Genomic DNA, 27,983 nt, shown 5'->3' with positions numbered 1-27,983 from the left:
TGGTCACAGATTCCAATAACTCATCCAATACTGAATAACAAAAAAGAAGATTTTGTTTGTTTTCTGTCTAAGTCTCCTGAGTCACCATGATATTTTCTAGGAAATAATAAGAATTTTACTCTCAGGGATAGTTTAGCACCTTGTAAATATTTTTTTAATTATTATGTTTTAACATTCAATGTTGTCATCATAAATATTTTATACTTTACAACCCTTATTCCACTGTTATGACTGAGCTGTGATTGCCTATGATAAAATAATTTAAATATAGTTGTAAGGTATTTTATAATATTCTTTTCCAGGAATTCTTACATTTCTTTTAGAAGTAGGCATTTTCAAGGCTGATATCCCTATAACTATTTTGTCTTTCTTGCCAATAAATTCACTGTCAAGCTAATTGATTAATATGTGTAACCATTCATGAAATATATATTGAGTGCCTCGTGTGTTCTAGGCATTGAGAGATAAATGTTGAAAATGGGGAACAAAATCAGACTGTTTCTGCCCTTACAGAGTCTACAACCTAATTGGGAGATAGATATTAGTCAAAATAGAAGACATAGGAGTTCCCGTCGTGGCTCAGTGGTTAACGAATCCGACTAGGAACCATGAGGTTGTGGGTTCGATCCCTGGCCTTGCTCAGTGGGTTAACGATCCGGCGTTGCCGTGAGCTGTGGTGTAGGTCACAGACGCGGCTCGGATCCAGTGTTGCTATGGCTGTGCCGTAGGCCGGCAGCTATAGCTCCAGTTGGACCCCTAGCCTGGGAATCTCCATATGCTGCAGGTGCGACCCTAGAAAAGACAAAAAGGCAAAAAGCCAAAAAAAAAAAAGACATAAATGTGAAATCATGCAGTAATAAGAATAGGTACGGGGGACATGTAAACTAATAACTGGCCAATTGAATTTATTCAGTGTAATCTATAAGATTTACAAGAAAAGGTAATAAGTTCAGATCCCCTCAGATTAAGAGATTATTTAATGAAGATGAGATGAAAATGATCCCAGCTTGTGGGGGCAGCATGTACAAAGACCCTGTGGTGAGAAGAAACACAGCATATAGAGCTGTTAAAATCCAGAGTGTCTGTAAGAGAAAGAGAGGAATCTTGGCACAGGTGATGCTGGAAAAACAGAGACCAAATTATCCAGATTATGTTGGTGTTCTCTATCCCCCATATAATGGGAAATATTTGAAATATTTTAAACATTATTGGATTTACATATTGAAAAAAATAGCTCCAATGGCAGTGTGGTTAACAGAGTGGAAAGTCATATGACTAGATGTCAATGAAGTGTTGATGAGAGAAATTTTAAAAGACCAAATAGATAAGGAAATGGAATATAATTGTGGGTTAAGTTCCTAATTACTTTTAAGATGTTATTTCTTCTCAAATTTGGTCTTCTCAAATTCAATTTGGTACCAGTCAAATCCCAAAAAATTTTTGTGGAAATTGACAAGCTGATCACGAAATTTATATGGAAAAGAGGTTCCAGAATGACGAAAAAAAAAAAAAAGGAAAAAGAAAATAAAGAACAAAATTGGAGCTCTTATACTACTTAATTTTTAAAAACTCATGTAAAACTATATTTATCAAGACGGTGGAATTTTAGCTTAATGGAACAAAACAGTTTAGAAATAGACCTGAACATATTGGTCCATTTATCTTTATGAAAGAGAGAAGGTGTTTCCATATGGAACAATATGATATACTACCCTCACTATACAAAACATATAAAATTTATCTTGAAATAAATCCTAGACCTAAATGTAAAAACCAAAACTATAAAATTTCTAACAAAAAAGAGGATTTATTAGCAAAACTGGGGTGGTAAAATAATGATTAGAAAGAACACAGGGGGCATACAATCTAAAAAAAAACCAGATAAATTAGACTTCCCCAAATTAAAAACTTCTGCTCATCAAAAATACTCTGAACAAGTGAGAAGACCTACTGTTAACTGGTCAAAAAATGCAAATACAAGACAAATGTCTAGAAAAGGATTTTTTTTCAAAATATGTAAAGAACCCCTAAAAATCTTTAGTAATAGGAATAATACTTCAATAAAAAGCCAACTTGACAAAAACTGAAAGAATAGCTTCTCAAGAGAGGGTATATGGGGGAATGTTCTGGGGGTTTGGGATGGAAATGCTATAAAATTGGGTTGTGATGATCGTTGTACAACTATAAGTGCAATAAAGTTCATTAAAAAATAAATTGAAAAGAGAGGATATATGGATGACCCATGTGTACACACAAAGGTGCTCGACATGATTACTCATCTAGTTTGGTGACTGGCATATTTTAAATATGTTTAAATGACAGATACTTCAACATCGAATAGAATTTATTTGCTTCTGCATAGATGCACCGGAATATCTTTAGGAGAATCTATGCACTTGTTTTAACTGAGAAGAAGTTATCTTTTTTTTTTTTTTTTTTTTTTTTTACCCAAGCTGACTACTCAGGTCCGCCATAGACTCAAAATAGTGTCCAGTTGTGAAATGAGCAGTAGAAATGAACCAAACCTCTGGTGTCTTTTTCTGAGGATGTAAAGCAGAGAGAGGTGAGAAAACCTTTTCCTGGGACATGAATGCCATTAGTCATGAAGGTCCTTCATGCTTAAAGCTAGCACTATGCCTGCAATCATGGAAGTGAAATGACAGATGCACCCATATATTTGTGTGTGTGTGTGTGCGCGTGCATGTCTGTTTGTAAAAAAAAAAAAAGTATGTGTGTATGTATTGTGATATGCAGGAACTTCAAAGCACGGAGCATGGACCTAAATTACGACAGTTAGACCGTAGCACCTTCCTTGACTTACAGTATAACTGTAATTTACTTTATGTCTACTAGTAACTTTCTATTATAGCACTCTCTTTATCTTCCATATTGTACCTCCCATGATGTGAAATTGTCTTATAATAGTTTCCCTTATTTATAATCTGACTCCTTTCTAAAAAACATCCTGTGAGAGAAGGAATTTTTTCTGTGTTGCTGACTAATAGAACTCATGATAAAACAGAGCATAGCAAATAATAGGCTCTCAATAAACTTTTATTGAATAAAGAAATGTTATATATTTAACTCTGATTTATTGGACATCAGACAAAACTACTCCTCTAAAATGAGTCATTCTTTCCTCATGAATATGCTCTTCCCTTTTCTTGGTTTTAAAAGGTCATTTCCCATAAATATGCCCTTTCATTCTGAAATTCTGAACTATAAACAAACCATTGTTCCTAGAAGTAAGGGGATATGCAATTGTCAGAATATGCTTTGGAGGGCATTGTGCAACATTTTTCTTCCTGATATATATATTATATCACAAAATTACACTCATTAGACAGTAATTGAAACTACTCTTTATAAGTTCAAATGAGTAAAATTTAAAAGTTGTTAACTTTTCCTTTTTATTTTTAAAAAACAAAACTCTTAGTCTTCAAAAGTGAAATAATGGTTTTCTTTCCAGAAGACATCACAGAATTATTATAATAATACAATAAATTACAGCAAGACCACAGGTTCCAAATCTGTGATCATTTGAACAAGAACAGGTCAACAAACTTAACTTAGGATTTATTTGTGAGGAAGAAGTGTACTAAGCATGTAATAGTGTCAAGATTATTTCAAACAGGAAGTTTTGAAAAACAACTGATTTCACACACTTAATAATGATTTGTATCGCAAGATAATACACTAATTTACATGATCCTTATCTATTTCCAGTATAAATTTGTTCAGGCCACATCTGGAAAATTTAGTCATTAATCTCCGTTATTATTTGTGTCTGAGAGTAATAGCAAAATTGCTTAAGTAAAAAAAGTCCTACCACACAATCTAAGCCATAAATTCAACTTTGCAGTTTATGCACTTACACGTGAAGTGGGGTGTTTTTGAAAAATGACTCTTCCTTTAATAAATTTATATTACAAAAGAAAAGGTGCTTTTCCAGAAATAATGAGAGCTCAGCTTTTGAGGGATTTTCTCTTACCTTTTTAAAAGTTAATTAGGTCTGTAGAAAGGATATGAAAAGAAGAGCTTTAATGTTTTAAAAGTACACGGACACAATACACTCATGCAGATATGTTCAAAAACACACACGTACATGAAGAATTTCTTCTTCACCAACCTAGCTAATAATTTTCACTAAATTTATGACCATGTTTCTTGAAAATAGACCCTATATCTACAACCAGAACAACTTAAAAACTGATTCAACCTGGTATGTAGTAGCTGACTAAAATGTTAATATAAATGGACACATGCTTATGCTAAAAATCTCTCTGAACTCTAAACATTGTTTACTAAAACATGGATTTGAAATATCAGGAACACTCCTAATTTAGTTCCTATTGATGTTGTTAAAGTGGTATCATAGCCCCTGTTTCTATCTCCCTTAGTTTTACACTTGCCAGCCCAATGCATAAATAAAGCCATACTTGGAGAAAATTCAAGTATATAAATTATCCACAACTTTTATTTTCTTGGCCTATCCTAGGCAAAGTGTAACGAAGAGGCTGAGTTTGTTATTTTTCTGTACTTCCCTTTAGAGCTGTGCCATCAGTCATTCTCAGACGTTATGGGACAAGTATAATGCTACGTGTTAAGAGAAACAAAAGGACATATTTCCTCAGTTTAGGAAGTTCACATGATAATGGGCTAAAAAGCAAATAAACAAATATTAAGTATTTGGTATAGAGATGCTTTATTAACGTGTATGTGATAGAAAATGGCTTCACCACTTCATGTAAATTCACAAACTTGTGTCACTATCTCCCAATTCTTGCTCTTTTTGAATATATGATCCATGATATATTTAGTATCCCCCCATAGATTGGTCCATCAACTTGCTCTAATTATTGAAAAAGAAACATTTTATACACCTGTGTGTACAAACCTATATCATTTGCCACAAAAGAAAGTAATCTTAAAAATAAATGCAATTAAAACAGTGAGTTCTGGGTCAATCGTTTCATCAAGGCAAAGTTCTGAGTCTGCAACTGCTCTCTTGAGGTTAAAAAGGAGAGGGTAGCAGTGTCACAGAAAGGTTAAAGACTTTCGTCACCAGACTGGGATTTCTGCCTGACTTGACCAGAAGTTTCAAAGGAATTGAAAAGGGAATTGTTTTCTCACTATCTAATTCAATATTATTTTGTTTTCAGTTTGTTCTTTTTTTTGGGGGGGGGGGGTCTCTGTTTCATTTTTCCTATCTTCCTGTAGGTTACTTGAATATTTTCTAAAATTTCATTTTGATCTATCTGTAGTGCTCTTGAGTGTATATTTTACACTCAAAATAGTGTAACTTTTTAGTGATTGTTATGTAATTTTAATCACCATCTATTTGTTTCATCATTTTATCAGCTCCTGTAAAGTACAGATAACCTACCTCCCTTTACTTCTCTTTATTCTCTCGCCTTTGTAGAATAATTTTCTTTACTCTTTCCTCTACATACATTTAGAACCATATTAGACTCTGTTATAATGTTTGCTTCAACTGGCATAATTTAGAAAATGCAATTTAGAAAACTCAAGAGGGAAAGCAGTCTATTGTATTGACACATATTTTTGCTTACTGTGTTCTTTCTTCTTTCCTAGGTCTCTACTTTATTTCCTCTCTGTTTAGAGCATTCAGTCAATAGTACCAGCTTCTTTGGCTCCAAGTGTGGGATTCAGGAGGTAAGAAAAAAAACCAGAGAACTCATTATCACATTCTTCCTTGGGTGTCAAATCCCTAGTCAGGTTGTTATCTTCTCTCAGTGCTTCATGATCTCCTTATGGTTTTTGTTATGTAATGTCCAGGGTTCAAGGTTTGTAGTCCACTTAGTGAGATGAATAGGAAAAGTGCATCTCCTCTCTTTCCAGAAGCAGAAATCCAATGCAAGACCACAGAATACCCTGTTAGATTCCACCCAAAATTATTCCAAGTACCACTAGTAAGTGCATTCCAGCTCTAAACGTATTTGCCTAACCACTTAGTATTATTTCCGTTCACTCATCACATCTTTTAAAATAGTTTTATCAGTTGGATCCATTTTCATGTAATTGAATTGATTTTCTAAGCCTGTAGAGGAGCATCCTGAAAAGTGAATTGAATTTGTAGCCAAACAACCCATATTTGTATTTCATTTCTACCATTTGCCAGCTGGGTGTTGAAGAATTAATGTAATCACCCTATGAATTATATTCTTCTGTGAAATCAATATCAATATTGAGGTATTGGTAGTATCAGTATCTTCCTCCTCACAGATTCTTTGTGAGGTAAAACGTAACAACATATGTATGGAGACGTAACAGCCTTGGAACGTAATAGATGTTTAATAAATGTGTATGGAATCTGATGTCTTCACAGCACAGTATTTAGCTGGCACTTTCCCCTTAAATAAGATGACTTTATAATTACTGAAAAGAAAGGTAAGAATGACTAAGTTAAAGTGGGGATGGACTGGATGGTAGAAGTAAATTACATAATTTTTGTGGTTAGCCACATCAGAAAAAAAAAAAAAATGGGGATAACACCACTTGACCAACCCTAGCAGTCATATTAAGCTGATATGCTTTGAAAACACAAAAGAGGCTCAGCAGATTCCCTGTGCCTGCTGCCATGGAGTAGGCAGGCATATGCTGAACCACTCAGGGTAGCATGCATGCAGCTGTGGACATCTGAGGTAATCATAGACCTGTTACTGCTTAATCGTGGGTGACTGCAGTCCACTTGTCCCTCTAAAAAGCTAGAGGACACCACCTGCTCTGAGATTGTGTAACTGTTAGCACGCTAGAGTCTTATTTGTTGTTGGAATTAACTAGATAGATTGCTCCACTAAGAACATTCTTCTTCTTTCCTCTTCTTTTCTGATTTGATTGTATGATGAGGTGAAACTGGGAGTTGCAAATATTTACTTTGTGATCTTAGGTGGGCAAACCTGAGGATAAAGTCTACCACGCTGAGAAGGGCAGAGCAAAGCGATGTGAGGAACCTGGGTCTTTCACTGATTTCATTGAATTCCTCAATTAACTGATCATGTTGATCATATTGCTGTGCAAGATCACAATTACTTCAGTGTCTGAGTCACTTTTATCTGAGTCTTCAATTATTTAGGGAGAATTTAGGAATATCTCATACTTTACTATACATATATAGAAGGAATTGTAGAAACCATTCAATATATATTACGTATCAAATGTAGTATCAACAGTGTTTTGAAATCGTATGAGGTATGTTGTTTTCTCAGTCTTGCATCAAATTTAAAAAAAAAAAAAAGAAATTGCAGCATAGCTCCATCTCCCCATTTTTAAGGCTGCAGTAATTCTTTTTCCTCAAAGCTAAACATTTTCATGGAAGAAGATGGTGTTTAGTAAAGGAAAAGTCCACTGATGGCTCTGCCTTTATGGGCTCTGTAAATCCAGAGAAGAAATTCTATCACAGAGGCCAGTTGTTGACTGATTAGCAAGTAGGAACATCACTGTGTGAAGAAAGGGATGGGTTGTTTTATTCAGGTCCCCAAGGCCTAACTCTTCGGGCCCCACCAACTTGCTGGTGCTCCTCCCTCAAACATCAGCGTTAACCTTTGGAAGGCTGATACTCCCAGTGGGTGAGCATTGACGTACAGCCTGAATGGTGTGTGAGGTCAGTAATGCACTCTTAATCATTTTGGAATTTAACTTCAAAGCTAAGCACTCAATTAGGGGGATTAAAGGTAACTAAAGCTTGACTTAAGTCATCTTTCCTTATACTCCCCTAATATAAGTGGAATCATTCTTACTCAGCCTCTTTAAAAATCCATTTGAAGAAGTGTTGATCAGTTCTTCAGTTATTTATCAGACATTTATTGGACAGAATTGGGGTCCTTTAAATAAGATAGCCAATGGGACCCAGCCCCAGTCATCAGGGTGGTCTCCAACAGCCCACCAGGGAATGCAGAAGATGAGAGAAAATAATACAAGAAGAGAAATGACAAGGATTTCAGGAGTAGAACATGCAAGAGAAGAACACATTTCAAATCTAGAGGTGATACACATAGGGGAATTAAGAAGGATTTGTGCAGGAAGCGATCTTGAGATGGTTCATGAAGGAATGTCTGAGTTTAAACATTAGTCATAGGACAGAGCATTTTAGCATCACAACACAATGAAGGACAAGGGGTTCGTGCTTGAAATAACACAAGTTTTCAACCTGGCTTTGCTCTTAATAACTAAACTTTAGGAAATGAATCAATCACTTTGAGTCCGTTTTTCCATCTTTAAAATGGATATAATAATATTCACCCTTGGAGTTCCCGTCGTGGCTTAGTGGTTCATGAATCCAACTAGGAACCATGAGGTTGCAGGTTTGATCCCTGGCCTTGCTCAGTGGGTTAAATATCCGGCGTTGCCGTGAGCTGCAGTGTAGGTTGCAGATGAGGCTCGGATCCCGAGTTGCTGTGGCTGTGGTGTAGGCTGGCAGCTGTAGCTCTGATTCGACCCCTAGCCTGGGAACCTCCATATGCTGCGGGAGTAGCCCAAGAAATGTCAAAAAGACAAAAGCAAAAACAAAACCAAAACAACAAAAAAAAATAATGTTCACCCTAAAGATTTAGAAGAATTAAGTTCTACATCTCATTATAAGTATTAGTGTCTTTTACCTGAGATATATTTATTATTATTTGCATCAGTTTTCCAGAAAAGGTGACATTTGAGATGGACTCTTGAAGGAATTATAACACATGGAAATCTGGGCATTATAGATGACTGAGCAACATATTTTAAGATCCAGAACACTCAAAGCATGGGAACTGGGAGAAGAGTCATGGGAGAAATGGAGATAAGAGCATAAAATGTAGGTGTGGCTCTGATAATGGGATCTGGAATTACCAAAGTTCCCATCACGATGTCGAAATATACCATAAGTCGGTTGGTTGTGTTAGTATCCTAGAACGGTAGCATAAACAATAACAAAGTAAGACTGTGTCCAACTGGTCTAACAGTAAGATAGGAGAAAACAGCTATATTATATCAGCATCACTGGAGCAATCTCCTTATTGTGACTTAATTTTCAAAAAAAAAAAAAAACCCTCCAATACAGAAGAGAATTCAGAGAACAAATATTGGTGTCAAACACTGAAAGAATATTATGGATATATTAAGAATATAATATAATATTAAGAATATTATGGATATATAATATTGTGGATATTATAGATTGCACATTATGTACTGTACTGCGGATGGATGACTCACACACTGAGACTTCCGGCTTCATCATCACCCCTGGATCACACCACACATAGATGGCACCACTAAGTATCCTGTCCAGGTTAGGTCTCACTGAACTTGGTTATAGACTAGGCATCCTTCTGTACACAGCATGTAGGACAGCCACCAGCCTTTGGTTGGAGTTGAAATCTAGTTCTGTCCCTTTTTCAGTCTCTGGCTAGTTTGTTGAACCTTGAATATTCTGAGAGCTGGCAAAATTAAGAAAAAAAAAATTGAGAGCTGTGAAACTGAAGAACAGGCAGAGAGATGTGGCAGAAGAGGAGGTCAGAGAGACTCAAAACTTGACTTGATTCACCACTGCTGGCTTTGAATACAGTGATAAGGGGCTATGAGTCAAAGAATATAAGTAGCTTCTAAAAATGGAAATTACCCTTCGCCAACAATCAGCAAGGAAGTGGGGACCTCAGTCCTATAATCACAGTCTTTCCAACAACCTAAATGGGTTTGAAAGTGGATTTACCTACAGATCTTCCAAAAAGGAAGATACCTGCTAATACCTTGTATCAGTTTTGTGAGATTCCAAGGAAAAAACCAGCTGACCCATACTATGCCCAGAATTTGACCTTCAGAAACTGAGGTAATAAATTTGCATTGTTTTAAGCCTCTACGTGTGTGGTAATTTGTTACAGCATTAATAGAAAATTAATATACAAGTAACTGAAACGGTCTAAAAAATACATCCCAACTACCAAGCACCAGGAGAAAATACTCTACCTGAGTAACTTCATACCACATCAGGCAAGAGTGCACTCACTGAGCACTCAGACAGGCAGAGTCGTTTAAGTCACCTCCAGTCCCTAGGGAGGATTCATGTCCATGGAAGTTCGATTACCGAGCTCAGGGGGCTATGGAAATCCCTCCTGTAACTGAAGCTTCATGGCATATGAACACAGCTGCAACTTCCTGGTATAAAATTCCCACTGTTGCTTCTGAAGAAATGGGAAACAGGAAACAAGGGAAGTAGAAAACCTAATTAGTAAGATCAATCATGATAAAACCCAAAGCTAGTTTTCTGCTCGATGTAACTGTGGATGATAAGGATCCACAGCACATGAAACTACAGATAAATCTCCACATTCATGAGAATTATTATATAGCAGGTGTTGCCCAGCCTGGGGATACAAGAGCGTGGAGGGTGGGATGGGGTGGGAAGAGCTAAGAATAATAATTCTATGGCTCGTTTCCACTGGCTAGATGGCTAGATGGCTAGATTGCAAGAACTGTAGCTGGCTTCCTCTTCTTGCCACCCCTTTTTAGAATGTTTCACTCCCGCCAGATCTCTGAGGGATAGAGATCAATAGACTTCACCTTGAAGTTGATGTCAAACACAGTAACATCATACACACATTGCGTGGCCTGTGTCACGCTGCTATGTCACCATCATCATCATCATTGGTCATCGCATTTATTAAGCACTTTCAACATGCCAGGCATTTTGTGTACGTTAGTTCCTTTCATGCTCATAATAAAACTCACTGAGGTAAAATAGTATGATTATCCCATTTTACAGATGAAGAAACAGGTTTAGCAGGGTTAAGTCGCTTGCTCAAAGTCTCAAACTAGGAAGTGAGGGTTGACTCCTAGTAGTCTGACCTCAGAGTTCTTAGTCTTTAACTCATGTCATATTTTGTGCAGGTGTCCTGAATCATCTGAAGTGGCAGCCCAGGGCTGTTCTGAACCAAGCTGAGAAAGTGGCACAATGCTGTGTTGCAGGAAGTGAAAGGTACCATGGGCTCCTGTGCTGGTGCTTAATCACAACCTCCTAAAATGTGCTTTTGTCTGTACTCGCAGAAAGCTGGGAGCAAAGGCCCAGGTTCCCAGAGCCTCAGGGATCCTCTCAGAATCTGCCTTCTAGCCTCCATTCTGAACTTGGGGCTCTGTCCTGACTTCTCTCATTTCCTCTGCTTAACTGCCTTCTCCTGTCTCTTCAGAAGGAGGGACTGACTTGGCTTCCTCTGCAGACTTGTCTTTGGATGCTGCTTGTAGCAAGACTCTTGGCTCTTACCTCCTAAGACCTTCCTCCTGCTGCTGCTGCAGACAGCCTAGCCCAGCACCTTGAAACCAAGACTTCTGTTATGTCTTATGTTCCAGGCTCTTATATTCAGCCTGTTGAGAAGACAGTGCAAACAGCCCTTGAACCTGCCAAGCATTCTCACCACCATTCCACACCTCTCCCTGCCGGGGCTCTGCTTCCCAACCTGAGACCTGGGACGATTCTCATTTATTCTAAGTTGGATCCTGTGATAAATACCCATATTTTAAAAATAGCTCTGCTGCCTCTCTTCACTTTAAGTGTGTCTCTGGAAATGTATTCACTGAAGTCTCATCAACATCAACTGCCTGGGTTTCTCTCCCTTGCTTACACTTTCCTCACCCAGAGGGAGCATTTTATTTTCTGCAACCACAGCGCATGCTCCAGCTGGAATTCCACCACCTCAGTCTACACCACGGCACTTCCTCTCCAACCCAACCTGGGACTTTAAAACAGACATTTGTTTAAAAAGTAATAAATTCATATAGTAAAAAGCTAAAGCAGGACAAAAGGTTTTTAATGAACAGTGAACTTCCAGCTCCATTTGGCCAAAGACAGCGCTCTGAACTATTCTTGCTCTGGCTGTCTAGAAATTTTTCATGCAGCTGTACAATCATAAGTACACACACATTTATTTTAAATAAATGAAGCATGTTATGCACAATGTACAATATTTTGTGGATTTTCTTTCATTGTTGGAGATACTACCTTATCGGCATATGCAAAAAAACTCTACCTCATATTTAACAGCTATATGATAAACATCATTTACCTAGTTTTTTCGGCCAGTCCCACATCAATAGATATTTACCTGTTTCCTGTTTCTTGCTACTAAAGCATAATTTTAATGAGTATATATGTATGTGTGTGTATATATATATATATATATATATACATATAATGTCCCTATTTAAATAGTTTCCCCTTTATCCTTTTTATATCACTATAAAATTATCTAATTACATTTGTCATGTAACTTACCTATGTTAGGCTCTGCTCTCCCCACTAAATTATAATCTCCTTAAGAAAAGGGATTTTATTTTTCTTGTTTGCTTCTGTATCCCTGGCACTTAAAATATTGTCGGGAATATAGGTAATATTCAGTAATTTTTTGAACAAATGAATCAGTGAGGAAAGACAGTTTTCTTGCACATTATTTGGGGAATATCTGTGGGATAAAATCCCCAAGTGGAGACATTACTTTGTAATATTTACTAGAGATTTGCTAGTAGGGATTGCCAAGAGCCTTTTAAGAGAGGTTGTATCAGTGTTTAGTTCACCAAGAATTTTGAAAAGGCTTCTTTTCACCCATTTTTTTTTCCCACCCTATACACATTTCTATACTTAATATTGTAAGGTCAGGGTCCCTTTCTCCTCCCCATAATTGAATCTTTTCCCCCTAGGGTCTTCTGAGTGTGTGGAAGCCCGAGGCTGCACTTTAAATCTCTGTTCACTATGTGTGTAACTGAGTCACTTTGCTATACAGCAGAAATTGACAGAACACTGTAAATCAACTATAATAAAATAAATAAATCTCTGTTTGTGACTTCTCCCACAGATGCCCCTTAGCCTCTGTGTCACTTGCTCACACTAGTGACACAGTCAGCAACTACAGATACAGAGAAGATGGCCACACAGGCTTGGAAGCAGGCATTGGCCTTTGGGACAAGGAACCCCAGTGGCCCTCACTCCCAGAGCATGGCCTAAAAAGGTATGTGTGTGTGTGTGTGTGTGTGTGTGTGTGTGTGTGTGTGTGTGTACATGCATGTGTATACACGTGCACATGTGCACATGCATGTGTGTACATGTGTGTGCATGTGTGAGTGCTGTGGTTGGGCACATCACCATGAGTATGTTGGAGCAAGGATTTTCTTTTCTCAAGCTTAATTTCAATATTGTCAATATTGGAAAATCCTGGTATTTTAGACTCATTTATAAGAGTGGGGCTGAGCATTTTTCACGTACTTATCTTTCTTTTTAAGAATTTAACAAGTCTTATTAAGGTTTTTAATATCCACAGGAATTTAGAACATTGGAAAAGATGAATGGAATATTTTCTTTAATGTGAATATAACTATATTTTTGAAGCAAGTGCATTCAGGAAAAATAAAAAGATTAATGTGCTACATTACAGGTGATTAAGATATGGGACCTCTAACCCTGAGAAGGTATACAGATTGAAAATGTAAAATGCTGTATATTCCTCTTAACTGAGAAGCTATATTTCCAAAAAGGTTTTTTGAAAAAATTTTTTTAAAAATAATGTGACGTTTAAGGTAAATTTAATACTAGGAGATAGAAATATAAATGCAGCTATCAGTACCTTTATAAAAATATGTTGCATATATATCAAAATAAAAAGGATGAATTCGACATAATACCTGGTAAGATTGTCAAGAACATTATGCACATCTTAAAATAAGAATACTGGAAATTGCAAAATTAATCACTATCTTCTCTTGCTTGGTAGAAACTTTTTATTTCCTTCCCCCACTGTTTTAATGTGATGGTTAAAAATTTTCTGTATGTTGTATAACAAAAGATTTATTCTAGGACAGTGCTTCTCAAACTATGGAAAAGGGTCATTTTTTTTTTCTTTTACTAATCCATCCTTGACTGATATTTTTTACAAAATAAAATAAATAACAAATTACTGGAAACATAAAATAAAAAACAAAATAATATAAAAAACAAATAAACAAAAGGCATACATTATGGCCACATTTTTATAATCAAATGGAATAGACATAAAATTACTTCCCAACTATTGTACTGATTTCTTTGGCTTATTCCCACAATAGAGGACTTTCCCAAGGGACATATTTATTTTTTAGGGTTTGATTTCCTGTCCATATATTAAATTTATTTCAGACATTTTATGAAGTTTTGACTCTCATCTTTGGCATACTATTTTAGTCCTTCCTGTACTCCTCCTAGAAATTCAAAGTACCTTTTGATGGAAAGAGTTTCGAATGACCTCAATTTAATTCAGTAGCCAGAACTGAGTTGGTAAATGCCTTTGATCAATTCCAGCTCTGTGCTGGGAAGCACATTTCAGAAGGTCACAGAACCCAGTACCCCACCTCTACCAGGCTCTGTCCCCTTCCTCCTGCTCATCACCTCAGAGAGGTCCTCAAAGCATTTCTAAGGCTCAGGGTTATTTTTATTTAATTTCCTTTACTTCTCCCAAAACTGAATGGCAAAATCCTTACCCTCCCCTTCTCTTGACTTTCGTTTTTATTTCCCCAGTATTTTATTTCTGTTTTGGCTAATATTCCATAAGAGAAGAAATGTAAAAATTAGTATGTGGTAAACACAAAACTCTCCTAGTTACAGAAGATATAAGCAGGTGAAAATCTACTTGTACTGGAATCTCAAGTAAAGGAGGAACTCATGGTTAAAGAAAATTCATTTTAGGCACAAAAAAACTTCAGCTAAATTTATGGAAGATACATCATTAATGGACAAAATACAAATCACAGATTTGAAGAACTTTCCCTGAAGCTTTTGATGTTGGCATCAGATGAGACTATGAGACCCACACTGCCTGAATGGGTCTTGGATGTGATGCGGGCTCCAAAAATATATGTTCTTATAAGTTGTTAAAAGTTAACTTTTAAACTCTTTACCACCATCCACAGCCAGCAGTAAATTTTCTCTTGAAGAGATTCAGGAGAAAACACTGTGTGAGATCAAAGCAGGCTGCTCTGAGCCCAGTTCTGGGGCTGGCAATTTGTGTGAATTTTAGCACATCACTTAACACTGGGCTTCCAACTTGTTGCTATTTGTCAAAGACTGAAATCTTTCAGAGAAAGAGTGAAGACCAGAGAAGAGGTATAGCTAAGATGTAAAAGCCAAGTCACCTCCCTGCAATAAAACAATCACTACTGGCTAATGATTTAATGAGAATTTAATCTGAGCTTTTCATTGAACATATGCTTCTCGCCAGGCTTTGTTCTAAGTGCTTTATAAGAATGAATTCCTATAAGTCTCAGAACCACATGCTGAGGCATGTGCTATATTTATTCCCATTTTGCATTTGAGCAAAACCAAAGCACAGATGGATTAAATCACTTGCCCAGGGACACATAGCTAGGAAGACAGGGTGCTGGGCTTTGTGCTAAAATCAATTCAGAGTTTACATTCTTGACACTATGCTGCATCTTCTGGAACTGGATAAGGTGTAATTAATACAGGCACCCAGTGTCATTTTGAACTTTGGTTGGCAAGTCCTGGTAATTTTACCCGTTGAATATTTCAAAAAATCTGTCTATTGTTCTAAACTTATTCCCAGTACTTTCATCCAGGTAATTCACTCATACATCAAAAAATAATTGTTCACTAGTAAGGCATTTGCTAAATACTGAGGCTATCAAAATAGTTAAGACCCATTCGCTGCCATAACAGTGTTTATTATCTCACAAGAAAATGGGGTTTAACACATATATAGAACAAGAGATTATTTATAACTCTGACCGTCTTTCCTCTTCAGTTACTTCTTATACTCTTTACCTCTTGATTCTCTGCTGGAATAATTAAAATTGCCTCTAGTCTGTCATGCATACATTCTTTCATGACTCTGTACCTTTGTTCAAGTTGCCTTCTCCATTTGAACCCTTTTCTATCCTTTATCTCCTGGTTCATACTTTTAAGAATCACTTTCTCTAGGAATCCTACCCAGACACTAGTTAAGATGATCTAAAAGCAAACCACACCACTGTGTATTCATTCCTTGATCAAGTACTCTGTCTTCTTCATTACTGAATAAAGATGCTGTCTTAGTCTGTTCAGGCTGCTGTAAGAAAATAACTTAGATTAGGTGGATTGTAAACAACAAGAAGTTATTTCTCCCAGTTTTGGAGGCTGGGAAGTCCAAGATCAAGACACCAGAAGATCTGGTATCTGATGGGGGACACACTTCCTCATTCATGGATGGCATCCTTTTGTTGTGTTCTCACATGGTAGAAGAGGAAAGTCGTCTTTCTGGGGCTCCTTTTAAAGCACCCTAATCCCCTTCATGAGGTCTTGACCTTTATGACCTAATCATCTCTTAAAGGCCTCACCTCTCAATACCATCACATTTGGGGTTAGGACTTCAACATACACGTTTTAGAAGGAACAGAAACATTTAGCCCGTAGCAAGTGCCAAGGGCAGTATCTAGAACAGCACTGACATTTAGCACATATTTAAAGAAATGAGCCAGAGAAGTTCACATGTTCTATCCTCTCTCCCAAGTCTGTAGTTCTTCCCACTTGCCTGCCAGAGAAGGATATTTATAGCTACATCCTGGTGAGTATAATCAATATTCTCTCCAACCACCATACTCAGGCACATACTGAGTTCTTGCTTCACTCCAGATTAGGCATCTCAGTTCTGCAGATCTGATAATACCATCCTGATAATACCATCATCCACACATTCGAAGATAGGAAAGCTATTATTCACTTTTAGCAAGCAGAGAGGAAAAACGAAGCATTGAGATGATTCTGTAACAAATGATACTGTATTTTTTTAAATCTTGAAAATAGTTTGGGAGGGGTTGAACACATGATATAGCACACAACAATTATATTTTGTTGAACCAGAGCCAGAAGGTAAATTTTATTTCCTAGAACCAGAATTCTCCCACACTGTGGATGTATGACACACTGATTCTATTAATTCCTCCTAAGTTATCCAGACATATTCTCTTCATTCAATATAATAAGGCCCAGAAATATTATCCAGAAAAGATCATGGCTGAAATACAGTTTCTACCAAAAATGGGATAGAACTTATGGGTCAGAAAATAAATTGAAATTATATTTGTAAACTAAGTCACTAATTCTCCCAACCCATTTGTCAGTTGTGTCCTTTGTGGTCACACTCACTTTAATGAGAAAATCCACAGTTTAAAGTACAATTTAGATTTCTAAGGATATTATATTTTCTAAAAATGTCCATTGTTGTATGCACAATGAAAATCAATGTGCTGAGTTTTTACTTCCATGAAAACAAGTTTAATATTTCAGGTTTAAAGAGAAGAGCCATCATTGTGCTTTTCTGCCTCATTCTGTAGAAATGGCGAGCATTCTCTGCAAGTTTTAATGTCTTTAAATTCTTAACAGTAAAAGCCCATGCAACCAAAGAACAAACATAACTCTGTATTGCTCTTGAGGTTATCATTGTGAACTATATATTCCTGTTTTAAGACAGAAGTGGTACCCAACCTTCAAAGTACAATGGGAAGAGAGTCATTCCCCAAGAAATCAGTTGCCTCAATCCTTCTGTATTCTGCAATAAAATGTGGCACAAGCAAATAAGAGTTTATTTACTGCTGCATAAAACTTTGGCTGAATAGGCAAGGAGAGGAAATCTGCTTTCAATTTCAACCATCTGGAAATATTACAGCTCAAAGCTAAGATCTTCCAATTTTCTTGTAGGATAAGTAGCATGTCTTCTTAATTCTACACTCTGTAGGCCAGAGCAGAGGTCATGGAAATGATGATTGTTATAGGTAAATTTCCCCATGTTATCTGTATCATTCTTTAAGAATTTACAAAAACTTGAAGAAAAAAATGTATTAATAATGGCCTTTTTAAATGTGAGATCCCCACACGTTTTAAATTAGAGAAATTATTTGCAAAGTCATCATTGCTCTGTTGCGTAATCCCTTGTAAATGTAGAATGCAGCTCATTTACATCTATTTACCCTCAAAAGTATTTTTTTTCTCTTCAAAATAAATGAGAATCACTTTTTCTCAAGACTATTGGGATAAGGTTATTTGCCCAAATTTGGAGATCAGCCCTCAGAAGGACTGTTGGACATTTTACAAGTCACTTAACCCCTTGGAACTTCTGTTTCTCTTTCTGTAAAACAATACTGACCACCCACTGAAGCCAAGGACATAGAGGCAGTGCTGGGCTATGGGAGTATGCCAGTGCTTAGGATGAAAGTATCATGCAACTTCTAGGGAGGCATTGTGATCTGGTGTGGAAGGGGTTCAGTTAACCCCTAGGAGACCAGGGGGGTTTGTTCTCATTTCAGAGGTTTAGTGACTTCTGAGAGGCCATCTGTTCTTACAGCCTCAACTCTCAACACAGGACAGTGTCCAACCCAATCACTACCCAACTGAGTTTCAAACTTTCTTGTCTTGCTTATTTTTTGTCCAATTATTTTTACTCCTATGCTCTTAATATCTACTCTTCATTTTCTTTTCTCAACACATTCTAATTATTTATCTATTTATCTATCTAACTATTTATTTTTGCTTAGAAAATATGAAAATTATTATAAGAGCCCAGAGTTCTTCTTGGGGAAAATCACTTGAAAATAATAAACATAAATAACAGTATTTGGAAATTTCCCAGGACAGATGAAGCCCTTTTGCTATTTCCAAGCAATAGAGCAGAATGAAGTCAAGTTTCTTAATTTCTCTCTCTTACTGACCCTCAATCTAGTCTGACCTTGGAGGGAAGAGGCATTATATTTAAGTCCCCACACCATTTTCATCTTAAATTAACACCAAAATCTTGCATCGAGAATTGAGAAATGAATTTTACTCAATAGATAATGGACAGAGGTCATGCAATGAAAATTTTAAAAGTAAACAGTAGCAAAGATGTTCAAGGTAAGGGAATCATATAAGCCACAACTCACCACGTTAATTCAAAGAGGCGAATCTAATTCATACCATCTTCACTTGTGATAAGGAGCAATATTAGTTAGAACAAGAGGACTTTGATGTAGTGGTTAACAATTCTAATTATTATTTGATGATTTGAGGTTTCTGTGATATCTGCTATTCAGGGACATAACCTTTTTAAGAAAGAGTTGCAGCTCTCACTCTCCTAAATAAAATAATTCGAAATGTGGCTTTGAGAGTTTCCGTGGTGGCTCAGCAGGTTAAGAACCTGCCACGGTGTCTGTGAGGATGTGGGTCTCGCTCATTGGGTTAAGGATCCAGCATTACTGCAAACTGTGGCATAGGTCACAGATATTCAGATCTGGAGATGCTGTGGCTGTGGCATAGGCCAGGAGCTGCAGCTCCCATTCCACTCCTAGCCTGGGAACTTCCATATGCCACAGGTGCAGCCCTTAAAAAAAAAAAAAAAAAAAAAGAAAAGAAATGTGGCTTTCATGATGACAGATATAATACACTCTCAGTTTGTTTCTGTTGGGTGCTTCTCATTTGTTTTTCAGTCCATTGATTACATTCAGCCTTGGACATCTTTTGTAGACCCCCGGAAGTTGGATGGAGTAGAGAATAGGCACCTGTGACAATAGCCCCGGGTGGATGTCAAAGTGCTTAAATGACAGCAGCCGAGAGTGTGGTTCATTGGCAAGAGCTTTAAAGAAGCTGTGTTCACTTGGATCCAGTGTTGCTTTTCTTGGAGTGGACAATTGGATTTCATTTCCCTCTTGAGAGAGGAAATATAGAGAATGAAGACAGAAACTGGAGGATGCTTTTAGTTGACATCAAGAAGTACATGTTTAAAAGTAAAATAGAGAAATGCAGTTTTTGTTTTAAAAAAGAAACAAAATTAGAAAATAAAAGAAAATTCTTCAAAGGACATAGACATAAATGAGTCCTTTGCAAAGTATTATAGTATGAAAATCAGGACTGTGCAAATTAAGCACTTTGTCATGTAAAATTTGCCATGTTTTTCTGTTTTGCTGTTTCACTCCAAAGTATGAATAATCACAGACCAGAAATTCAAGTTGCTTCCAAGGTGATAGAAGCTGTCAAAATAAGTGGGGCGGGGGAGGGGGGAAACCAACAGGAGCTAAGAAAACAACATAGATCCAGCATAGTGTGAGAGAAGAGTATAGGTGGGAGATGGCCACATCCTTTGCATGAGAATTGGAATAGAGAAGTTAAAAAAAATATTCCAAGCACCCTGAGGAATAAGGAGCTGCAGAATAATGGAGAAGGCAAGGAAATGCAGAGAAGAACAACCAGAAGGGCAATAGCTGATCTGTGAGGTCCTTTGGATAAAGTCTAGATAAGAAAAGTGGTACCCCAGCTGCCAGACATCTTCAAATACCAGAGGTTTGAATGAAGCTATCTTAAATCTCCCAGCCCATCAATCCAGCTGCTGTCTGATTTTAACTGCCTGAGAGATTCCAGGCAAAACAGTAGAACCACATTGCAACCCATAGTTATGGAAAAAAAATAAATTGTTCAAAAAATAGATCCATCTTTTTGAAGTATGTATACCCTAAACAAAGAAGATGCAAAAAATTTGATTTGAACCATGATATCTATAAATATTTAGAAATTCCAAATAAGGTAATTTGTCACCAAAAAGCATTAATTCTGCATTGGTCCAGAAAGCAAAATGGATTGCATATCAGTAGTAGTCTAAGTTTCTTTTACAACAATTGCTTAAGCTACAGAAATTCCAAAGACTCAGATTCAGTAAGGAATTTCAATACCAGGACATAAAGGAATGTGTTTCTCCATGAATCTTGGTGAAATTTCTGAATTTTGTTTTTTTTTTTTTTGGTCTTTTTGCCATTTCTTGGGCCGCTCCCGCGGCATATGGAGGTTCCCAGGCTAGGGGTCTAATCAGAGCTGTAGCTGCCAGTCTACTCCAGAGCCACAGCAACACGGGATCCGAGCTGCATCTGGAACCTACACCACAGCTCACAGCAATGCCAGATCGTCAACCCACTGAGCAAGGGCAGGGATCGAACCCGCAACCTCATGGTTCCTAGTCGGATTTGTTAACCACTGCGCCACAACAGGAACTCCATTTCTGAATTTCTTAATGAAACAATCTCCATGTTGTTAAAGGAAGTAGTGATATGAAATAAGGAACAAATGCTTCAATGACGAATGCTGGGGATGTGGGAAGGTGTTATAACATAGGACGCTGATTAATGACCACCCATTCATACTTCCTTGGATGTGTACAATCAAGTGTATTTGAGGGGTACACAAGGATAGGTTTCTCGCTATTCATTTCAGTTGTTGAGCTCTTTAAGTCAGCTCGAAGAATCATTATTTTCTTTGTGAAATGGAAATTATGGTTCTCAAATTACACAAGACTTTTGCTATGACAACATAATAGTCACAGAAAGAAACAAATCCAATCTTAAGCTACCATAAAAAGATCTAACATAGTCCTGCAGAACCCTCACAGTTACAACGGGCAACATCAGCTGAGACGATAGTGGGGGAAGGGAGAATTTTCGAGATCAAGACTGGAAGAGCAAGACTGCCCCCCCCCAAGCCAAACCAAGGTTTTTCACTGAATGGCCATTAATAATCAGTTAGTTATACAAGTTCAAATATAAAATGTACCATTTTACTCTTGACTCCATGGTTCTGTTTTTTCATTTTTAATGTCTCTGCCTCTTTTCTAGCAGCCCCTTGAGTACGTTGAGTTGAATCTCTCTTTCTGTGTGTTGGTCACTGTAATGCCAGCTATGTAAAAGTAGGCCTTAAGCAAACAAACAAACAAGACCTCTATTCATTATTTTTTCCCCAATTACTCTGGACAAGCCCTACCTTAAGCATGACAGCAAACAACTTTGATTCAAAAAAGAGAAAAATCACTCACGGTGATCAATAGCAACCCTTAGATGCTGAACTTTGTTTTTTTTCTAATATTGGACCAACTATGCAATTTGGCACCAGTAAACAGGACTTGTATCACCGACTTCCCTTTAACAGAATTGGCTATAAACTGTTCTCTAGCTGTGCTGCCATCGAGGATTTGTCTGCATATTTGAGGAGGAGAGCCAGGAAAAACAGCTGTCTTTGCCCAAGAACATAAGTCTATCCAGTAGTGGAATAAGCCAGGGATATCTAAGTGAGCTTTGGGTTTTGCACTCAGCTTAAAAGTGATCCTCCTCTTGATCTTCTCAATGCATTTTCTTAAAGGTATTGAAAGCTGAATGTCTCTAAAGAAAGGTTTCTGCCAACAAAGCCAAGAGCACTAAAACCTCAAACCCATGTAAATGGGATCAGCTGTTTGCCCTCGACCTTTGCTTACTAGTAGCCAGTCAGCTAACTCCACTCTCCCACACAGCCCAGCATGTTCTTAGAATAATAATTATATCTCAGGGGGGTTCAGTAAATAGCCAGGAATCACATAGCTAGTGATTGGACTAGCAGAGTGAGAACTAGAATCAATCCCCAAACCCATGGCTGTTCCTCCCTGCCATGCTGTTTCTCTGTGTGCAGACAGTATTCCTACCCTTCATAACAAGTTTAAAAAACTACGACATAAAGAACCATTCTGAAGGAGTTTCATTCTCATTCAGGAAATAAGATGGAAACACTTGGTGATTAAATTACAACAAATATTAACATAATCCAAAAGGTCACACAGCTCAGAAGTGTCTGTAACATCACCATTTCCCCGAAAGTTTCAGCTGTACAAGAAGACTAGATGTGTGTTCTAGAGGTGACTGGTTGCACAGGTTAACTCCTAAATGCTATTTCACTTAGGGAGAGCCAAAAAGAGAAAAGGAATTTGGGATTGGACCAAAGAGAGCCTTGACATCATCTGGTTTCTGTATTTTCTGATCAGGGTGTTTTGTTGCCTGGGGAGACATAAACTCTGCTTTTAACACACTCTGTATATTTGTCATTGTCTGTGTATGGTCAGAGTTCTCCCTCCCTGCACTTTAAAGTGATAGTTACTAACTGAATAAATAGATGTTGATTTTTTTTTAAAGGTGAGGAAAGCATAGACATACTGATAAAAATACATATTTTAATCTTGCTTCTTGGAACCAGTGACCTCAACTCTTAATTTTTCCCCTTATTGGTGATGCATAGGTTAAAAAAAACAAAGTGACAACTTTTGCAAATGAGGTGGTGTGTAATGTTTATTTAATTGGAGAGAGGTTCCTTGGGACCCTGGGTTATATCCAGAAGCCTACGTTGTGCATAATAGCCCCATCTAGAATAAGAATCTATTGGGTACTGAAGTTCCAAATACACGTGACAACTATTATAACATTTAAATTTGAGGTTTATTAAACTAACACAGAAATGGTCATTTCCTTTTTAGAAGCCAGTCCTTAAGTTTTAAGGAACTTAAAGTCTTAAGGAACTTCTAATTTACAAACTGAGCGCTGGACCGTATGGCCATCTCATGCTAAAGCCCTTCGGTGATAAATTATTTTCTCCATGTATTTATTTCTTCACCATTTTATACAACCCCAAGAATTTCAGGTACAGTGTAAGTAAGAAGTAAATTGTTTTGAAGTCCTTAAACTGCCCTCCCAAATTTGTATAATAAAAGTAACATTGAACATCTGGATGTAGAACAGATAGAAAAAGAAAAAAACCTCTTTGTATCCATATTATTGAGAATTTTTCCTTTTCACTGAAAATATATATAATAGTATACTTTTCTGCAAAGAAAAGGTCAGAAATGGAAATTAATTTTATACTGCCTATTATTTCTTACTTTAGATATAAAAATAATAACTGTTGGACTTAGCTTATCGAAAATGTCACCAAAAACTGTGCATTTGGCCCACATTGTGTGGCCCTTTCATAGAAACATTTTTCTAAATGTTTGACTTGTCTTTTTTCTGACAGTTAGCAGTGAAAGATGCAATAATACAATGTTATTCAACTGGCTTTTGTCTGAACTCTAAAGGTGTTATCAAAATGCGGGAAATATCTTTCAGGCCTTGATTCTAAGAAAAACATTTTTTTCCCCTGAGAAGTAAATAAGAGTTTATTGATGTTGTGAGTTTTATAACTGATCTTGTTTACATCTTTGCCTTGGTCATTGAGAAATTCAGAATTAATTTGAGGCAATATAATTCATTAGGGCCTTATAAGATGCATTTCTTTGTGGTAACTTAAGCCCTAACTTCATTTGCTATCTTACCCTTTATCTGATAACATTTTAGGTTTTTGTTGTGGTGGTGGTTGTTGTTTCCTGTGACCTCTCCTTCTGTTATGGACTGAATTGTGTCCCCTCAAAATTCATATGTTGAAGCCCAACCACCAATGTGATTATATTTGGAGATGGGACATTTAAAGAAGTAATTAAGTTTCAATGAGGTCATAAGAGCGGGGCCCTAATCCCGTAGGACTGGTATCCTTAGAAGGAGCGGAAGAGATACCACAGAGCTCTCTCTTTGCGCACAGAGGAAAAGCCAGGTGAGGACACAAGAAGAAGGCAAACAAGGAAGAAAGGTCTCACCAAAAACCAACCTTGGTGGCACCTTGATCTTGGACTTCCAGCCTCCAGAACTGTGAGAAAATATTTCTCTTGTTCAATCCACATTCTGTGGTTTTCTGTCTTACGGTGAGTCAAACAGACTAATACACCTACCATCATCTTTTTTTGGTCTTTTTTTTTTTTTCCAGGAGTCAAACATTCAGAGTAGGAAGGAAAAAATGCACTGTATAAGCCATGTGTCCATCTCTTCTTCTGTTTCCTTATAAATATTGATCTATTCTGTATCCTCAGACAGAGAGATGAAAGTGGGTGTCATGTCCTTCAGACCTTTACCTGTACCAGTCAATCTCATGTTCAGAAGTCTCTGTCCCTTTAATCACATCTTCCTCTTTATCTGTTGCGTCTGTCTGGGAAAGGACAAATCCTGAGGAACTGTACATTTTTATTTAAATGATAAAATCTCAGTCCATGTTAACCCACTTTCGCGTCTTGTAAGTGCTGTAGTCTTAGACGTCAGTGGCTTTCTTGGCTCTCCATCTCTAGTGTAATGATAGCTGTTCCATAAGTGCCAGGGATGGACTCTTGATTTTAGTGGTTTCTGGCTGCTGCTCCTTTATAGAAACAAGATGAAATGAGAAGAACATATACTTGGGGTGACATCTGGTATTTTATAGAGTACTCCAAATTGAACACATCTTACTGCTTCCTTCTGAAACAGTATGAATCCTCTCAAATAATCCAATAGAAAAAAAAAGTTGTATGTATTTTACTGTGAAAACTTAATTGCTTATGAATGAATAACTATGACCTTATTATGCCAAGGGAGCGTTTGTCCCTTCGCCGTCTTTAGTTACCTTATACATTGTAAAGATTTCTATGTTGACTAGTAATATATGACATCCCACCAAAATGCCATCTCTCTAATGAAGGGGCAACACCACTGACCAAGAGAGATGAAAGATTTATAGTTCCTCTCACTACAATTATTGATATGGATGGTGTCATTTCTAATAAGTAAAGGTGGCAGAGAATTGCAGATTTGATTTCCTAACCCTGTACTATCAACTTTGGACATTTATAACATAAATTTTGCATCTAAGTGGCTTGTAATGTTAAGAGTGCCTGGTTGTCTGATCACCACTTGTCTTTGTTAGTTAGCTGCGGTAACAAAATACCATAGATTGGGTAACTTAAATGATAAGCACTCATTTTTGGAGACTAGGAAGTCCAAGATCAAGGTGCCAGTAGATTCAGTGGTGAAAGTCCTCTTCCTGGTTTGCAGAGGTCCTCCTTCTTGCTGTACACTTGCATTTCAGAGAGAAAGATTATTTCTCTCATGTCTCTTCTAATTTGGGCGCTAGTCCCATAATGAGATCTCTACCCTAATGACCTAATTACCTCCCAAAGGCTCTCCTTCCAAATACCGTCATATTGGTGATTAGGGCTTCAACACAGGAATTTGGGGGGGAGCACAATAACTCAGTCTCTAACACCACTGTTCTGAGAACTAATGAGGCAAAAGCACTGCTGCAGGAGGGGGCTTCCTTGAAGTTGAGAGGGAGCCATCACAAATCCTGAACACTTTCATCTAGCTTTAATGATCCTGAAATGTTGGCCTTACCTTTTTAGAACATTTGAAACTCTCTCAAAGTGACCTAAAAGGTCACTTTTGATCAGATGATAGGGTGAGAGCTTCTAGTGAGATGTGTCCAAGACTGTACTCAGTAGATGTTATTGTGACCAGGAGGTCTCAGAGAGCTCAGAGCTGTCAACAGTTTCAAAGATTTCAAAGGCTACTCTTCTTACTCCTTTTAATCCTAGACTTTTGAGAGCCACAAAGTTCTCTAAATGAATGCATCCTGAAGTGAACCCTTGTACAGACACTCTATTTGAGCTTACCAGCTGTTCTTGAAAGATGCATGGCTGTAAAGAGCTAGAATATTGGCTGCCTTCAGCTTTGGAACATGAATAGGACAAAAACTTTCTATCAACTATTGGAACAAACATGCGATCTTGACTTCACTCAAGAAAATGAGACCTAAGATCCTCAGTTTCTCCTTGCAGTCAAGGTTCATTTCAGTTTTACCTCTAATTGCTTTCAGTTTGAGTAGCAAAACCTCTAGGATAAAAAAAAAAGTTATGACTCTATAAAATAAAACCCAATATGTGTGTAAATATAGAGACATACATTTGTGTATGTGTGCATTTGTTTATGTATGCATATATGTGATGAAAATTTGCATCTACTTGTTTTGAATTTTTTTTTTCCTTGTGAAACTTAATTACTGTTTCTGTTCTTATTTCTCAGATATAATGCTTATACATTATAGAACTTCAAGGATATGTTTCCTTTTTGAGGAAAGTGTCTTCAGCTATGCATAATAACTGGTTTAATCCCTTGGTACTGACTTTCTCTGCTAAATCCTTGGTTTGGGTGTGGTGACCTATATCAGTTCACAGGGGGTGAAGATTAGGATAAGTGTATGTAAGTAGGATGAAGCTGATACTCATTTTCTTGTCTTCTAGGACCTACTTATATGGGTCAGCTTTGTGACAATCATATGTCTAAGAATATTTATTGATAGTGAAGTAGCTGGTGATGAAAATTTATTAACTAAGCATATATTTTAATTTACTTCCAAATGTTTTTGATTGCTTCATCAAAAAAAGTATCTTCATCATGCAACCCAAACATATATGTAATTATACCACTGTGGAAATATATTATCAAACATATGTTAAAAAAAATAAACCTAAAAATCCTTACATAAAGATAAAATAAAATTATGTTAATACTTTTATTACATTGACTAATGGTACGAAACATTCTGCTCTCATTATTTTAGCAATTGCGTTAGTCTGAGCAGTCCTTTCTCCCCTGTAGTAACAATGAGTCTTCACTGGTTCATCATAATAAAGTTTATTTCTTACTCACATTAGAGTACAATGTGGGTACACTTTTGTCTGTTTTCTCCCATGTAACTCCAGGTTGAGTCCATCGTGTAAGGCTGCAACATGTGGAAGCCACAGTTACTTAGTAAAAGGAAAGTAAAATATGATTGCACAAAATATTTTAAGGGCCAGGCTCAGACGTTAGTGCACAGCTCTTGAATTTACATTTCATTAGCCAGAATTCAGTCAAATGACCCTGATCTTGCAGCAAATGAGGCTGGGAAATGAAGTCTTTATGTGCGTCCAGGAAAAGAAAATGATGTGTGAAAACTGACCATTGTTTGCTTCTGTCATAATATTCACTATTGCCATTATTAATGCATTTGATTAATTTAATGAGAGCACAAAAAATTAACAAGCTTAATATTTTATAACATATTGATTTAATACCCTATATTACAGAAATTCAAAGATCTGCTTTTAAATTTAATTCTTCTCAAAATTGGCTCTAAGGGCTGTGACTGGTGAAAAGGTTACTTCGTAAAGTTATATAGATTTGAATGGGAGGAGAGAACATGAAAAAGGTATTTTTGTGTTTTTATAGGCCTTAAAAGGATTGTCTGTCTGATAAGTGATTGTATTTGAGCTTCCAACCATATTATTGCCCAT

At 37.0% G+C, this 27,983-nt stretch overlaps 1 long non-coding RNA gene across 12 annotated transcripts in view; it reads left to right on the top strand.

Annotated features, from left to right (window-relative positions):
• LOC102159324 (uncharacterized) overlaps positions 1 to 27,983 on the top strand; it is a 538,926-nt gene that overhangs the window by 430,730 nt on the left and 80,213 nt on the right. For 6 of the 12 annotated variants that reach the window (XR_014843430.1, XR_014843424.1, XR_014843421.1 and 3 more), the window contains 4 exons: positions 2,454 to 2,563; positions 5,596 to 5,676; positions 10,885 to 10,972; positions 12,840 to 12,992. This is a non-coding gene — a long non-coding RNA (uncharacterized LOC102159324). Of the gene's footprint in view, positions 1 to 2,453; positions 2,564 to 5,595; positions 5,677 to 10,884; positions 10,973 to 12,839; positions 12,993 to 27,983 lie in introns of those variants that run through there. The other 6 variants (XR_014843431.1, XR_014843425.1, XR_014843427.1 and 3 more) reach the window with 2 other exon arrangements.

Source organism: Sus scrofa, chromosome 4 (genome assembly GCF_054392235.1).
Source record: "Sus scrofa isolate SSC_HxYL_T2T_F1_AM1 chromosome 4, Sscrofa_HxYL_maternal_Yorkshire_Landrace_v2.0, whole genome shotgun sequence".
In the NCBI taxonomy this organism is placed as follows: domain Eukaryota; kingdom Metazoa; phylum Chordata; class Mammalia; order Artiodactyla; family Suidae; genus Sus; species Sus scrofa.
Note: the sequence above shows the minus strand (reverse complement) of the source record. Positions and strands in the feature narration are given on the sequence as shown.